General features: G+C 43.7%; 1 long non-coding RNA gene across 1 annotated transcript; it reads left to right on the top strand.

Annotated features, from left to right (window-relative positions):
* The first annotated feature begins 1,158 nt into the window (after positions 1-1,158).
* On the top strand, positions 1,159-10,380 carry LOC121922811. Its single transcript, XR_006102236.1, has 4 exons — positions 1,159-1,400; positions 8,080-8,138; positions 9,932-10,049; positions 10,134-10,380. It is a non-coding gene; the product is annotated as an uncharacterized LOC121922811 (long non-coding RNA).
* Positions 10,381-14,958: the final 4,578 nt, after the last annotated feature.

Genomic DNA, 14,958 nt, shown 5'->3' on the forward strand with positions numbered 1-14,958 from the left:
TGGGGCCCCGTTAGGGGCTGGCAAAGAGGGGGAGGCCTCCAGCACTGGCGGCCCCTGCTGGCTCTTTCCCGGTCTCTGACAGGGCCTGGGGCCCCGTGAGGGGCCGGCAAAGAGGAGGAGGCCTGGCCCCCGGGGGAGGGGGTGGAAGCTCCGCCCCTGGCATGCGGCTCCGCCCCCGGAGGGTGGAAGCTCCACTCCCGGCTTCGGCCCCCCAGTCGTCTAAGGGACAGCAACCCGGCCAGGCTCAAAAAGGTTGCCTACCCCTGGCTTACACTTAGACTCTGCTAGTTTGGTATGAAGCGGTATATATACGAATCTGTTTTGTTTTGTTTCTTTGGCTGCAGCAGGGCTCTTCCCAGACTGAAAGGTCACCGGCCAGGGTTTGTTTTTTGTAAACAGTCCCTTTAAAAAGAGAAGAAAGATCAAGATAAAGGAGAAGAAGGAGGAGGATAAGGCTAAGGAAAAACAAGAGGAGTGGAGAGCAGTGTGGCCACAGTTTGAGGAGATTCTCTGCCTCCCCTCCAGACCAAGCGCCTCTTTGCGCGCCAAGGGAAAAGAAGGTGGGAGCTGGCTGGAGACTCTCCTCAGAGAGAGAGAGTGAGAGAGACATCCGGGCCCTTTCCCCACTCCTCTCTCCCTCTCTCTCTCCGTCCCTCGGTGCTCCTGCAGCCGCCCCCTCCTCTTCCTCCCTCCCTTCCTCCTCCGAGGGGCAGCTGCAGGAGGGAAGGCGAGAGCTGCAGCCCAACTTCCCAGGCGGCAGGTGAGGCTGCCTTTCCCTGCCTCTGCCTCCCGGGGCTCCCTTCGGAGGACGCCGCCGGGGCTGGAGAGAGGGAGGGCCCAAGCCCAGAGGGAGCAGGCAGGTGCGCCAAGGCGGCGAAGCAGGCGCCAGGTGAGTCAGGGAGGCAGGCAGGGAGGGCGTCCTCCGCTCGCTCGGCAGCATCTCCCTCCTTCTTTCTCTCGCCCTTCCTCTGCCCTGGCTGCTTCCCTCTTCCTTTCTCTCTGGCCTCAGTCAGGGCGCTGCGGAGGGAGGAGACGACGGGGGCCCTTCTTCGCCTCCCGGGCCAGGAGGAGGGCAGGCTGGGCGGGCAGCGCTCTCGCTCTCGCTCGCTCGCTGGGTCTAGAGGAACTCCGTTTCCCAAACGGGAAGGGAGGGCCGACAGGTGGTCCTCCTTCTCGCCTTCCCCGCTACTTTTCAACACTGTTGGGGTCTTTTTGCTCGCAGCCTGGAGCCGGATGGAAGCGCCTCCCGAAAACAAGGCTCCCTTCTCGGTCGTTTTCCTTGTTTCCATTCCTCTCTCTCTCTCTCTCTCAGGGTTTGCCTTCGGTCGCCCTCCATTCCGAGACTGGCCTTGGAGGCGCACAGCAAACAACCCAAGCGCACGCACAGCCAGAGCTACAGGGTAACTATAGTTAGCCACAACTATATAGTTATAGTTACATAGCTGTGCGGGTGTGTTTGGTTGTTTATTGTGTGCCTTCAGATCGTCTCCGATTCATGCATACATGTCTGAGTGTGTGTCTGCGCCTATCTCCATCTCTCTCTCCCTATAGATATAGAGAAAGATGGAGATAGATGCAGATGTGTATGTGTATACATATCTATTTCTATATATACACAGAGAGAGATGTGTGTGTGTATGTGTGTGTGTGCGTATGTGTGTGTATATATATATATATACATACATATATATATATATATGTATACATAACTACAACTAGTTATAGCTATGTGTGTGTGTTTAGTTGTTTGTTGTGTGCATACAAGTCATTTCCAATTGTGTGTGTGTGTGTGTGTATAATAAATAATAATAAAATAATAAAATTTTTATTTGTACCCCGCTCCTTCCCAAGATCAGGGCGGCTTACAGCATCTGCACCTGTCTCCAGCTTATATACATACAATTAATGTGTGTGTGTATATATATATATAAACAAACAGCTTCATTTATATTCCGCTTCATACTGAACTAACAGTGTCTAAGTGGTTTACAACTGTAAGCTAATTGTCCTCAACAATCTGGGTATATATATCCATCTCTCTCTCTCTCTCTCTCTCTCTATATATATATATATATACACACACCCCTGCACCAATATCCATCTCTCTCTCTTTCGTGTGTGTGTGTGTGTGTGTGTGTGTGTGTAATCAACCCCTCTCTGAAGAAACTTGCCTAGAAAAAACCCATGATAGGTTTGTTTGCCTTAGGGTTCCCATAAATGCAAAGGGGGGGGAGGTATGTGTATGTGTGTGTATATATATATACACACACACATACACACATATATATATACAATAAACAAACACACATGCACACATATATAACTATTATATGTGTGTGTTTAGTTGTTAATTGTGTGTATTCAAGTCATTTCCAATTAATCTGTGTGTGTGTTTATATATACATATATATACACACACACATACATCCCTCTCTCTCTCCTCTTCTCCCTCTGTTTATGCTTATGGGAACCCGAAGGGCAAACCCATAATGGTTTTTTTCTTGGCAAGTTTCTTCAGAGAGGGGTTAACATTGCCATCTTCTGAGGCTGAGAGAGTGTGGCTTGTCCAAGGTCACCCAGTGGGTTTCTTGGCTGAGTTGGGCTTTGAAACTTGCTCTACAGAGTTCCAACACTCAAATCATTACACTACCTGACTCCCTATAGATAGATAGAGTGGCTGTGAGGAGATGGCCAGTGGGAGAATTGTTAGTATTGAAGACTCTGAAAGGTGATCACATCCCAAATCCTCAAACAGTAATATCTTTAGTGGGCCAATCAGAATGCACAAAAATACAGGTTGCAAACTTTCAGAATTCCACTATTATTTATTTATTTATTATTTTATTTTCTTATATCCTGCCTTTCTCCCAACATAGGGACTCACTAGCTTCCTAAATGGTTTCCTTGTTGCCACCTCCCTTTCCCCAACCATTTTGGAGGTGAATGTGAGTATTTTTGAGGAAATGTTATGTCCATTTCTGGTTGGAAGTATGCTACAACAACCCTGTGAGGTAGGCCAGAGGAAGAAGAGATGATTTGGGTGGTGTTTGGGGGAAGCTGAGCTCCGCCATACCTTATCACACCAAGCAAAGCTTACTTAGGAATGATGTTGAACTTCAGTGGGGTTTACTTTGTAGTAAACATGCATTGGGTCAGGTTGCAACAATTTTGCTGGTGATGCCACCTTTTTTGTTTCTTTCCTTGCTCTAAGCAAGGCTTTCCCAATCTGTTCCAACCCTCTAAAACATGCTGGAGTACAACTCCCATCATCCACAGTCAGTGTAATTGGTAGAATGCCAGTGGTGGGTGCTTTGTCAGCACATTAAAAGATAAATTTCCAAACAATACTTTTTTTTTTTAAAGTGGATGATCGATCTACCTTCACTAAGTTAGGTTTGTGTGTATAAAAGGTTTGGTTGCTAAGGAATTTCTGTCAGCTTGTTTTACAGAAACTGTTAAAGGGATGTTGCCTAACCATTATCCTACAGCGCAAGGCAAATGGATTACATATAATGCCAGAAGTCTCTTTTAACTCTCTCTAATGCACGCTTTATGCATGCTTAATCAGAAGTTAACTTCCACTGAATTCAGTCAGTTTTATTCCCAGGTAACTTAATATGAGATTGCAACCTAAGTTTAGCATTCTCAGATTTCACTGTAGAGCAGCAAACTAGAAGCAGTTGCTTTCTAATTACTCTCCTCTGTTTAAGAAGAACCACCATGCAAGGACAGGTAAATGTTCTTAAGTCATAAATCTGAAAACAACTGGATTTTTGGGGTGCTGGATTGCAACTCTATGAGTACTAGAAAGTACTATATATATTTGACTATAAGTTGATGTCAGGTATAAGTCAATAGCAGGTTTGGGGGCCAAAATTATGGATTTTGATATGACCCGTGGATAAGTCGAGGGTAAAACTTAGGGGCATGCGGCAAAGGATCTAAATAATAAAGCAAAGGAAAACAGTGCCAAAGAACCGACAAAATGTCAGCACTTATAACTGTGGTCACACTAAAGGCTGGATGGATGAGAGAGTAGAGGGGAGATCAGTGTTTCCAGGACAGATTGTATTCTTGTCTTTCACTAGGGGATGGTTCCTTTTTTTGATAAGAGTTAAAGTACAGTACTTACATTGACCCATAGATAAGCCGACTCAAGTTATTGGGGTGAATTTTTTGACTAAGAATTCTAGACTTATACATGAGTATAAACAGTAGGTCACACTGCACTAAGAATGGGTGTGCAAGAATTTCTGTTTTTAATAGTTGCATTCAAAGGCTGAAAAAGCCACATGTGCTTGTTGTTAACTGCCCTCAAGTTGGCCAGGATTCATGGTGAGCCTGTGGATGAGACATCTCCAATTCCCCCTATTCACTGCTCTGCTTAGGTCCTACAGATTCAGACCCAGGACCTGCCTGATTGCATCTATCTATCTGGTGTGTGGTGTTTCTCTCTTTCTACTGCCTTCTATCTTTCCTAGCATTATTGTCTGTTTGAGTGAGTCCTGCCTTCTCCTGATGTGGCCAAAGTATGACAGCCTCAGTTTTGACATCTTGAATACCAGGGAGAGTTCAGGCTTAATCTGTTCAAGGATCCATCGGTTTATCTTTTTGGATGTCCATGGCATCCTCAGCACTCTTCTCCAGCATTACATCTCAAATAAATTAATTTTCTTCCTATCTGCTTTCTTCACTGACCAGCTCTCACATCCATACATGGTGATGGGGAATACAATAGCATGGATAGTTCTAATTTTAGTGCTCAGTTGTATATCTTTACTCTTTAGGATATTGTCCAGTTCTTTCATCTCTACCCTTCCTATTCCTCATATTTTGATTGCTTGACTGCAGTCTCTTTTCTGATCCAAGTTTGATCCAAGGTACAGGAAATCTTTATTTTGATTTCTTCATTGCCTAAATTGAATTTATGTAGATCCTCCGTAGACATTTTGTTTTTGTTTTTTGTTTTCTTTATGTTCAGTAGCATGCTTGCCTTTGCACCTTTTTCTTTGACCTTCCTTAGTAAATGTTCCAAGTCCATGATGTTTTCCTCTAGTAATATGGTATCATATATCTAGGATTGTTGGTGTTCCTTCCTCCTGTCTTTATGCCTTCTTCTTCTGTGTCTAAGCCTGCTCTTCATATGAAGAGCTGGCATATTTGCTTACTTGGGAGTAAGCCCCATTATATGTAGTGGTACTTATATGCATAGCATGAGACTGCTTGTCTAACTGATGATGATAGCATTGTTGTGAATTGTGGTGACTATGGGTAGGACAAAGCCATAGACAGTAAAGAAAACCTGATTTTGAGACTTATTTTGCTCTGCATTTTCCTTCATAAGGGCACGACTGTCCATGAGAGGCACATAGTAATGTGTGACATTTTACTACTTTTTTTGTTCTTAGCTGTCCGTGAGATGGTCGTGACTCATGATAGCCCTGTGTATGAGACATCTCCAAGCCCCTCTATCATCTACCTCTCTGCTCAGGTCTTGTAAATTCATGCCTGTGGTCTCCCTAATTGAATCTATCTGTCTGGCATCCAATCTTCCTCTCTTTCTGTTGCCTTCTACCTTTAAGCATTATTGTCTTTTCTAATGATTCATACCTTCTCATGATGTGGCCAAAGTGCGACAGCCTCAATTAAATCATCTTGGCCAGACTTGATCTATGCAAGGATTTTTGGGTGTGCATAAAAGAGATTTCCTACATAAAAGAAAGCATTTTCTGTGCAGAAAAAAACCCACATTTTCTGCTGTGTTTTGTGCAGGAAACTACTTTTTAGCACAGAAATGTTTCAGCATAGAAAACAGAATCATAGAGTTGGAAGAGACCATAAGGGCCATCCAGCTGAACCCCCTGCTGTGCAGGGAAACAGAAAACACTCCCTACAGATGGCCATCCAGTCTCTATTTAAAAACCTTTGAAAAAGGAGATTCCACCACACTCCAAGGCATGCTGGTTTCTGTGTGGAAAACCTTCATGTGCTTGGGTTTTTTGTTTGTTTGTTTTTTGTGAGGGGGTATAATAAATCCCAAACAGTGACATACAGTTGTCCACAGCTTTCTCACAGAGAAAGTTATTTGGTTTGGAGAATGAAATTTATGAAGATTGATATGCCTATTTTGCATCTGGCTGTGGCTTCAGAGTTCTAGTCACACCCTTCCTACCCTTGGGCAGAGTGAAATGGTTATCTCAGGCAGCACATGCTAGGGGCAGCAATAAGGTGTTGAAACAGAGAGCTGTGACCCCCTAAGCTAATCGGTACCCTCCAGATGCCTTCCAAATTTCTATGAGGATTGGAAATATGAACCATCCTGTGCTTTGCCTCAGGCTGACCCTGGATTCTTGTAAAAAAAGCCCAACAACATTAATGCCAGTCTTGCTCATCTTTGCATACTGATTTCCCAGACTAACACAGCTATGCCTTTGAATGTCAGAGAGATACAAACCAGAAACTGTCACTTATAATAACTGCAAATCTAGCTGTTAACCCCAGCTCAACTAGACCTATTAAAACAATAGGAACCTGGTGTACATTTAGGCAAATATAGTTGATTTAATGGGTCTACTGTAGTTGTGAGAGTCAGCATGGCATAGTAATTTGAGCATTGGACTATGACTCTGGAGACCAGGGTTCGATTCCTGCTTGGCCATGAAACCTACTGGGTGACCTTGAGCAAATCAAATGCTCTCAGCTGCAGGGAAAGTCAATGACAAACCTCCCGTGAACAAATCTTGCCAGGAAAACCCCATTATAGGGCTACCTTTAGGGTCACCATAAATCAGAAATGACTTGCAATTGGATTTGGTCTAACTCCTTCCCTGTTGTGTTACCTTATTCAAGCAGGTCTTTAGTAAAACCTGGGTTTAAATGGATGTGTTGGAATTTTGTTGTAATGCATTTATTAAGGGAGCATATTTATATGTTTTAATGGCTGCTTTTGGCTAAGATATAATTTTATATTTATTATTTGTTGGCCAGAATCTGGTTGGTCTCTTACCCCTGTGTAAATTTGCCTATGGAAGTGAGGGTTGGCTATTTGTGTTCCATGGTGAATGACTGCATTCTATTCAAGGATGCAGAAGCAGAATTAATTATGAAGTGCCATTACACATGTATGTGCATGCATATTTGGTTATACATGTGTGCACCTGCACGTTTGGTGTCTTTGTTCACTTCCACAATATTCCCATTCAGCAGAAGGATTGCATAGCATAAATAAGACATAACTCAGAGATGTATGCCGCATGATGTATGCTGCTGTGTGTCCCAACCTTGAGAGAAGGTGAGATACAAAATAAATAAATAGGTCACTTTAGGGTCTTCATATATCAAAAATGACTTGGAGTCAGGCACACAACAACATTACCATGTTTTCATGAGCCAGCTGAGAGGGCAAGACATTCAGGCTACATGTTGAGTGTGAGCAACCTATATCTAAAGTTACATGTTTGGACTGCAACTCCCAGATGGCCATGCTGGCTGGGGGATTCTGGTAGTTGTAATCCACATTGTTAAAGTTTTGAAATTCTGCCTATATTCTCCCTCTCCCTCTCTCTTTCTCTCTGGGGAGTTTGCACAATTGGCAAGTAGGACAAAGTCTCCCTCCCTCAAAAAAAGAAAAGAAGAAGCAGTAAGCTCAGGTGAAGTAGTTTTGCCTGAATGTTCCTTATCACATTTCCAGTTCTCTTGTTCCTACACATTGCAGGTCTCTTGAATTATAGAAAATGAGGATCGGAGGAGCCTATTAGATCAGCTTCCTCCTCTCCTTTTGAGCCAGAGAGAAGATTCTCCCCTGCGGTGCTGCTGAGTGCTTTCTCTCGCTCTCTGGGCCGGGAGCCAGCAGCTGCCAGTCAGAGGGCTTCAGATGATCTTTCTCTCCTGGGGTCTTGGCCTGCTCTCCCCCTTATTCTTCTGCAAGGTATCAGCACCACCGTCTTGGTTTAATAGCTACTTGCAGAGAGAGAGAGAAACAATAGTTGAATGAGAACTTTTTCTTCTATTAGGATAGCCTCCTACAGCGCATTGTGGAAATTGCAACCTATAAAAACCATTTGCCCATCTCTGTTGCAGGTTAAAGACAGGCATTGGTCTCAGGAGGCTCATGTTGGAGCAGCAGCGATGGGGAGTGGGTGAGACACAATTTCTTCTCTTTGTTTCTCTTCTTCATTCCTTTGTGTTAGGTTTCTCAGTGTCTTTCTCAGAGTGTAGGGCTACTTGAGAAAGATGGCAGGACTCCCATAGAGGTTAATGGGGAGAGGTGCAAGGAGGATTTAGCTGGAGAGATACAGATTTCTTGATTTTTTGCTTTTACTTTTAGCTTTAGTAATGGCCTATGCAAAGAGGCTCATGGATTGGGTTGTGGGTGGTGGATGGCCTCAAACATAACTGTTTGTCATTGTTATTTACTGCCCTTGGGTTGGCCTTGACTCATGGAGACCGTGGATGAGTCATCTCCAAGTCCCCGTATCCTCCACTGCTCTGTTACATTCCTGTAGATTCATGTCCATGACCTCCCCATTGAGTCTAGCCATCTGATGTGTAGTCTGCCTCTCTTATTGCTGCCTTCTTCCTTTCCTAGCATTATTGTCTTTTCCATTGATTCAAGCCTTCTCATGATGTGGCCAAAACATGACAGCCTCAGTTTCATCAGCTTTGTTTTCAAGGATAGTTTAAGTTTGATCTGTTCTCGGACTAGTCTGTTTGTCCTTTTGGGTGTCTATGTTATCCTCAACACTTCTCTAATACCATATCTCAAATGAGCTGATTTACCCATTTTCTTCACTGTCGAGCTCTCACTTGGAGCATGGCGATGGGAAATACAGTCAGCCCTTTGTATTCATGGGGGATGTATTCCGGACCCAGCCTTGGATGCCAAAAACTGCGGGACCTGGAATCCTGGTGTTTTTAATGGTGGTGTGCCATGCTGGTGCAGCCACATGCACATGCTGCCATTCAGGAGAATAGGGAGGGGCCATCCGCAGATGCTCCAATCCACAGATGGAAAGCCCATGGTTGGGGTGGGCTGACTGTACTATGGCTTGGACAATTCTGACTTTGGTGCTTAGTTATATGTCTTTACTCTTTAGGATCTTTGCTAGTTGTTTCATAGCTACCCTTCCTATTCCTTGTCTTTTCCTGTTTCTTGGCTGCAGTCATCATTCTGATCAATATTTGATCCTAGTTTTGGGAAATCTTTAAAGGAGGAAATTAATTTAATTTTTGTTGTTTTTGTTAATTGCTGTCAAGTCAACTTTTACTTATGGTGACCTTATGAAAGAGAGATTTCAGGATCCTAAAATGCATTAGTACTGTGGAAATAATCCAGTTTGACACTACTTTAACTGCCATGGCTAAGTGCTGTGGAAACCTGGGAACTGTAGTTTGTTGGGGCACCAGCTCTCTCTGATAGAGAAGGACAAATTTCTCACAAAACTGTAATTCCCAGAATTCCATAGCATCAAGCCTTGGTAAATAAAGTGTTGTCAAACTGGATTATTTCAGCAGTGCAGATGAAGCCAGTGTCATCAACTGCCCTATGGCTTTGTTGTTTTAGTCTCTCTACCTGTGACATGATCTTCCTCTTTTCCTACTGCCCTCCGCTTTGCCAAGCATTAATTGTCTTTTTCATTCAGGCATGTCTACTCATGATATAGCCAAAGTAGAAAAGCCTAAGTTTAAACATCTTGGCTTCTAAGGAGAGTTCAGGCTTGATGTTCTCTTGGACCAGTTTATCTGTATGGGCTCCTCAGTAGTGTCATTTCTCTGGGCAGTTTGCAAAACAAAAAGCCATGAAAACAGTATTAAAATACAGTATCTTTTTTTAAAAAAAAGTTCACTTTCTTCTTGATTATATGAGAAAGAATCCTTTTCACATAAGAATAGCTATCAGACATGAACTCATTGTTTAGTGCTGTCTTTTTAGGGTTGCCATTTGCCTGGGAACACATGGAAAATCCCACATTGAAGAAACTAAAAAAATGTTTCAGCTGGTTGAGTTGAAACAGTAAATCCTGGATTTCTCCTTCATCACAGGCTGAAGGGTAAGTTAGACTGTGGCAGTGACAATGAAGCAAGAAACTGTATCAGAAGACTGGCACTGACAGGAGCCTCATCCCACCCTACAGGCTCCAGTTGCTATTGCACGGGCATAGCATTGTCACCTTATTCTTCTCTTCCACCCCTCCCACATTCCTTCAGCAGGCTCAGAAGGTGGGAAAGGAAAGGAGGTGAGCATAGACTGCCTTATGTTGGGTGGTGATTGTGTTGGCAGCTTGAGGCTAGGGTTAGGCAGCGAGGTGGAACTGCACTTCCAAACAGCCTCAAGAGAGTATAGGTAGTCTCTTCACTCTCTGGGGCTGCTTGGAAGCCTCTTTGTCTTCACACCAGCTATGTGGGGGGGGGGGGGAGAGTTTTAAAAAGAGTTCTTAGCTTGGTTGAAACATAATGGTAGAAAAAATTCAGTGATTAATATGTTGATTTTGCATAATCAGAATGCAAATTAATAATATGCATAATTATAATAATTTTCATAATATGCAAATTAGATGCCCAGATATGAGGGGCTAGAATATGGCAGGGGTTTGGAGTGGATGGCCCTTGTGGTCTCTTCCAACTCCATGATTCTATTCTAGGTGCCTTTGACAATACAGGCATACCTCAGGCTCCATACAGATAGACCAAAATAAAGCTGCTTCATGCTTTATTTTGGCCCTCAGATGGAAAAGAAGCTCTTTTCTATGAAATCTTTTTACACTCATCAAGTGTCCGTTGCCCTCTTCATCTTCCATCTAGCTGGAGGTTTTTTTAGTAGAATCAACACTGAGATGATGATGGAGGAGGACTGGAGAAAAGTAAACATTTGCTGCTAGGTTGCAGTACCATATCTGCAGGAAACAATGGCATTAGGCTTGGCATGAGAAAAAACATGGGATTTGCTCTGGCCGATGCAACTGTGGCTGAATGTATCTGCCTATGACAGCAAAGTAAACAGCAGCTGCCTCCAGAGTCCCTTACTGACTATGCATGAACAGCAAAATAGAAAGGGGGAAAAAAAAGGGGGGGGAGCAAATAAGGATTCCTCACTAGTTCCCCTCAACATGTTAAATAAGCATAGATTTAAAGTTTGACCACCAAAATGAAATCATAAGAAAAATGGAGGCTGGTGAAAGGAGGAAAATCATCCTTGGATGCATTTTGGAAGAAACTGTCAGGTGGGCTCTAGAAATTTCAAAATGTTTTTGTTTACTCATGCAGGCTTACCTGACCTGTTTGTTTTGTTTCACTTGTACATATTGTTAGTTCTGGATAAAATGTGTGCTGCAACATGTTAAACTGATCTTCTTTGTGTAGTGCAGGAACCTATTCCCATCCTTTCCATGTTATTTCTGCCTCTGGTATGACATTTTCTGTTAAAAAGGTAATGCCCGGGACCACATCTACTTTGTTAACTGAGGTATAGGTGTAAAACTCCCATCACCCCCATCCAGTAGTTAGTATGGTAGAAGTGTAGCCAAAATTCACCTGGATGGCCCTAGATGCTGGGGAAGGCTAATTGGGGAGAACACAAGCTTTGCATGGAAAAGGTCTCTTGTTGAGGATGGCACGGCTGGGAAAAAAAGATATCTTCCTGAAGAACCAGGGGAAAGGCAAAGTTTTAAGTTAGATGAGCTACAGTGGCCTAGTAGAAAGTGTTTTGCATCTGTGAAGCAGCTCTGAAATTTGCAAGGGAGGGTTTCTTTAAGTTAGATGTGGCAAGTTTCCCATGTGTGTTTGCGCACCTTCACGTAACCTGTCGACTTATGGCAACCCCATGAATTTCATACGGTTTTCTTAGGCAAAAAAATACTCAGAGGTGGTTATGCCAGTTCCTTTTTCTGAAATACAGCCTACAGCACCTGGTATTCATTGGCGGTCTCCCATCCATGTACTAAGCAAGGCTGACCCTGCTGATGTCCTTCAGGTATTTAGGCACAGATTTGCCTTAGGGCTGCCTTAAATCAGAAACATCTTGAAAGCACACAACAAAAACAACCTGGAGGGTACACTGGAAATTTCTTTTGATCATCACAGTTAATAGTTTGGCTAGCTTTAAATGTTTTCAGAGGGTATAAACTTTTTGCATGTTCTTTTATTTCCTCTCTCTTGAACCAAGAAGCTGCTAGTGTTTGATGCAACAGTGTCTAAATGGCGGAGCTGCCACAGTTGGAGGAATGGCATGTTGTTGAGACAGTCTGATTGAAAGGTCTCCTAGCAGTGATGTCCAAAAGCAAAATCTAACTGTAAAGAAGTCATGACCCAGAAAATCTTACTTGTAAAACTGAGGGACAGACAGGATCTTAAACTGCCTTTCTCTTTCTTTGTCAAAAATTGACTGTTTCGTTATGTGCAGGGAAATGAGAAGTTAGAATTTTACATTTCTATCCCTGTACCCTTTTTTTGGCATGATGACTTTGGTCACAAGCTATGATATAAAGGAGGGAGTGCACAGGAAATATTAGAATAGAAAAGGAAATACTTCAGCTTGCAACGGATGACACTTGGCATGTTGAGAGAGGGAGGATGTGGAAAGTAGGGGGCAAGAGAGGGGAAAGGAAGGGATGGCAAAGCAGGTGTGCCCAATGGCCAGGGTGTGTCTCTGAGTATATTTTAAGCTCAGCAGAGTGAGTGGGTCTAATTTTACAGAACTCTGACGCAGAAAGGGGTGGAGTAGTGTTTCCTTGAGTGACACAGTTATCCATCGCTATCTTGTTCTTTAAAAAACTAGATCATGTTTCCTGTGAAATACATCTTAGGCTCACAAAAGGCAAAGGTGGATATGGAAAAAAAGTTGTAAAATCAATATTCCTGTTTATTTTAGGCCAAGGGGTACCAAAAAAAAGTGACACTGCTTGTTCTGTATAGGGATGCAAACAATATTTGAAAATATTCAGAAAATAAAATGTTTGAAAATTGTGTTTCTCAAGTCTCAGAAACCCTGGTGAGGAACATCCTGGGTGGGTCAGAAGCTTCATAGTTCAGGACGCATTCAGAACAAAAAATGCACAGAAAATTAACATTTCTGTGCAGAAAACTAGTGGAATATATAGTTGTGGGCATGATCCAGCCAACACTGTGGACATCTTCCACCTAGTTCCAGGAAATTTGAAATCTAACTTGTTCATTTTAGAAGTGCAAAATTGCTTATGTTAAAAAATCATAGAATCATAGAGGTAGAAGAGACCACAAAGGCCATCCAGTCTAACCCCCCTGCCATGCAGGAAATCACAATCAAAGCATCCCTGACAGATGGCCATCCAGCCTCTGCTTAAAGACCTCCAAGGAAAAAGACTCCATTACACTCCAAGGGAGTGTGTTCCACTGTCAAACAGCTCTTACTGTCAGGAAGTTCCTCCTAATTGTGAGGTGGAATCCCTTTTCCTGTGGCTTGCATCCATTGTTCCAGATCCTATTCGCTGGACAATGGGGGCTGTCCCTAATGGCCATGTGCACCATTGGTGGCACGTGGCCATGTGCACATGCTGCCATTGGAGAGAATGCGAGCTTGAGGATCCATGGATTTTGGTATCCGTGGGAGGTGGGAGTTGATACTTAGGGCTGACTGTACCCCACTCTTCAGTCACTAAGGCTCCCAGAGTGGGTTAAAGGTTGTTAATTTAACAGTTCCCAGTCCTCAGGCTTAAGTCTAAAAAGGCATGACATAAAGGAGAAGGGAATGGTAGTGAGGAAGGGAATCAAATGCAGCAGATACTTCCTGTTCTTCTCTTCTTCCAAGGCCAGGACGTTGACAGTTGAGTTGGAGGCTAGGCCCACTGTACTACAGATGAATTAGCTCAGTCAGGAAAGCCATGTCTGCCCGGTGTTTGCAAGTCTCTTGGAAGTGTCTCAATCATGAGGTCACCATAAGTTTAATTTAACTTGGGCCACATGGCCACAGGTTTGGACTTTTAAGCCAAAATGTGCCATTTCCAAAGGAACAGTTTGGTTTCAAGAAGCCTCTTGGGTAATCCTAGGCCAAACGGGCCTTTAGGGATGCCCTCATCATGTCCTAGGGCTGCCTGGGGGGCGGAGCGCCCACATGCCCCGCAACCCTAGCACATGAGGGCGTAACAATGGCGGTGCCCTATATACATGGGCGCTGCCATTGTTATATAAGCCGCCACCGTGGCTCTTTTTCTGCTGGTAGGAAGCCGTGCGGTTTGGCAGCTGCGACTTCCCTCTGGTAGAAAAACAGGTGCCGGGAGGCCGCCGTTTTTTGGCGGTCTGTACCGTGCCAGTAATAGTCTCCATTTAACTAACCTCACAGGCTCTTTGTCCATTTATCCCAATGTAGTTTGTTCCTATCTTTAGTCTGAGGCAGACATTTTTCACAAAGTCTAATGCTATGTGATCATTGCTAGGTACGACCTCCTACTTCGGTAATCAGAGTGAAAACTAGAGAGGGTTCCTGCATCTTTGAAGGCAAAACATCTATTGAAATTCCTGGTTTTACACAACCATTAAAGGTACAGGAGCCTTGACCCTTATTTCTCATAGCAACCCTGCCTCCCACTCATCTTTGGCAACAGTTCCATGGGAATTCAACCAACAGCCCCAGGGCGAGCAGGTAGGAGAGAATTGTTCAGGTGCTGCCAAGGCTGATCCTTGCTGTAGGAATAAAAATAATGGAAGAACACACACAAAGCCACCACCACAGTCGCTTTGAAGGAATGTAGAATTTTCACATATCCAGTAGTGTTTTCCTTTAAAACATGTATGGGAGCCCTGTGCAAGAGAGAACACAGTGCTAATTACTATTTTCTCTCCCTACTCCTGCTTTTTGCTAGCTGGTGGGCAGCTGCACAGAACATTAGCATGCACGGTCAAGAGATAAACCACCAGGTGGCCTTGGAAGGGGTTTTGCCATATGCCTCACATGCAGGGCTTTCTCTTAGAATTTGTCACCCTGAGGCA

Source organism: Sceloporus undulatus, chromosome 2 (assembly GCF_019175285.1).
Source record: "Sceloporus undulatus isolate JIND9_A2432 ecotype Alabama chromosome 2, SceUnd_v1.1, whole genome shotgun sequence".
NCBI lineage: Eukaryota > Metazoa > Chordata > Lepidosauria > Squamata > Phrynosomatidae > Sceloporus > Sceloporus undulatus.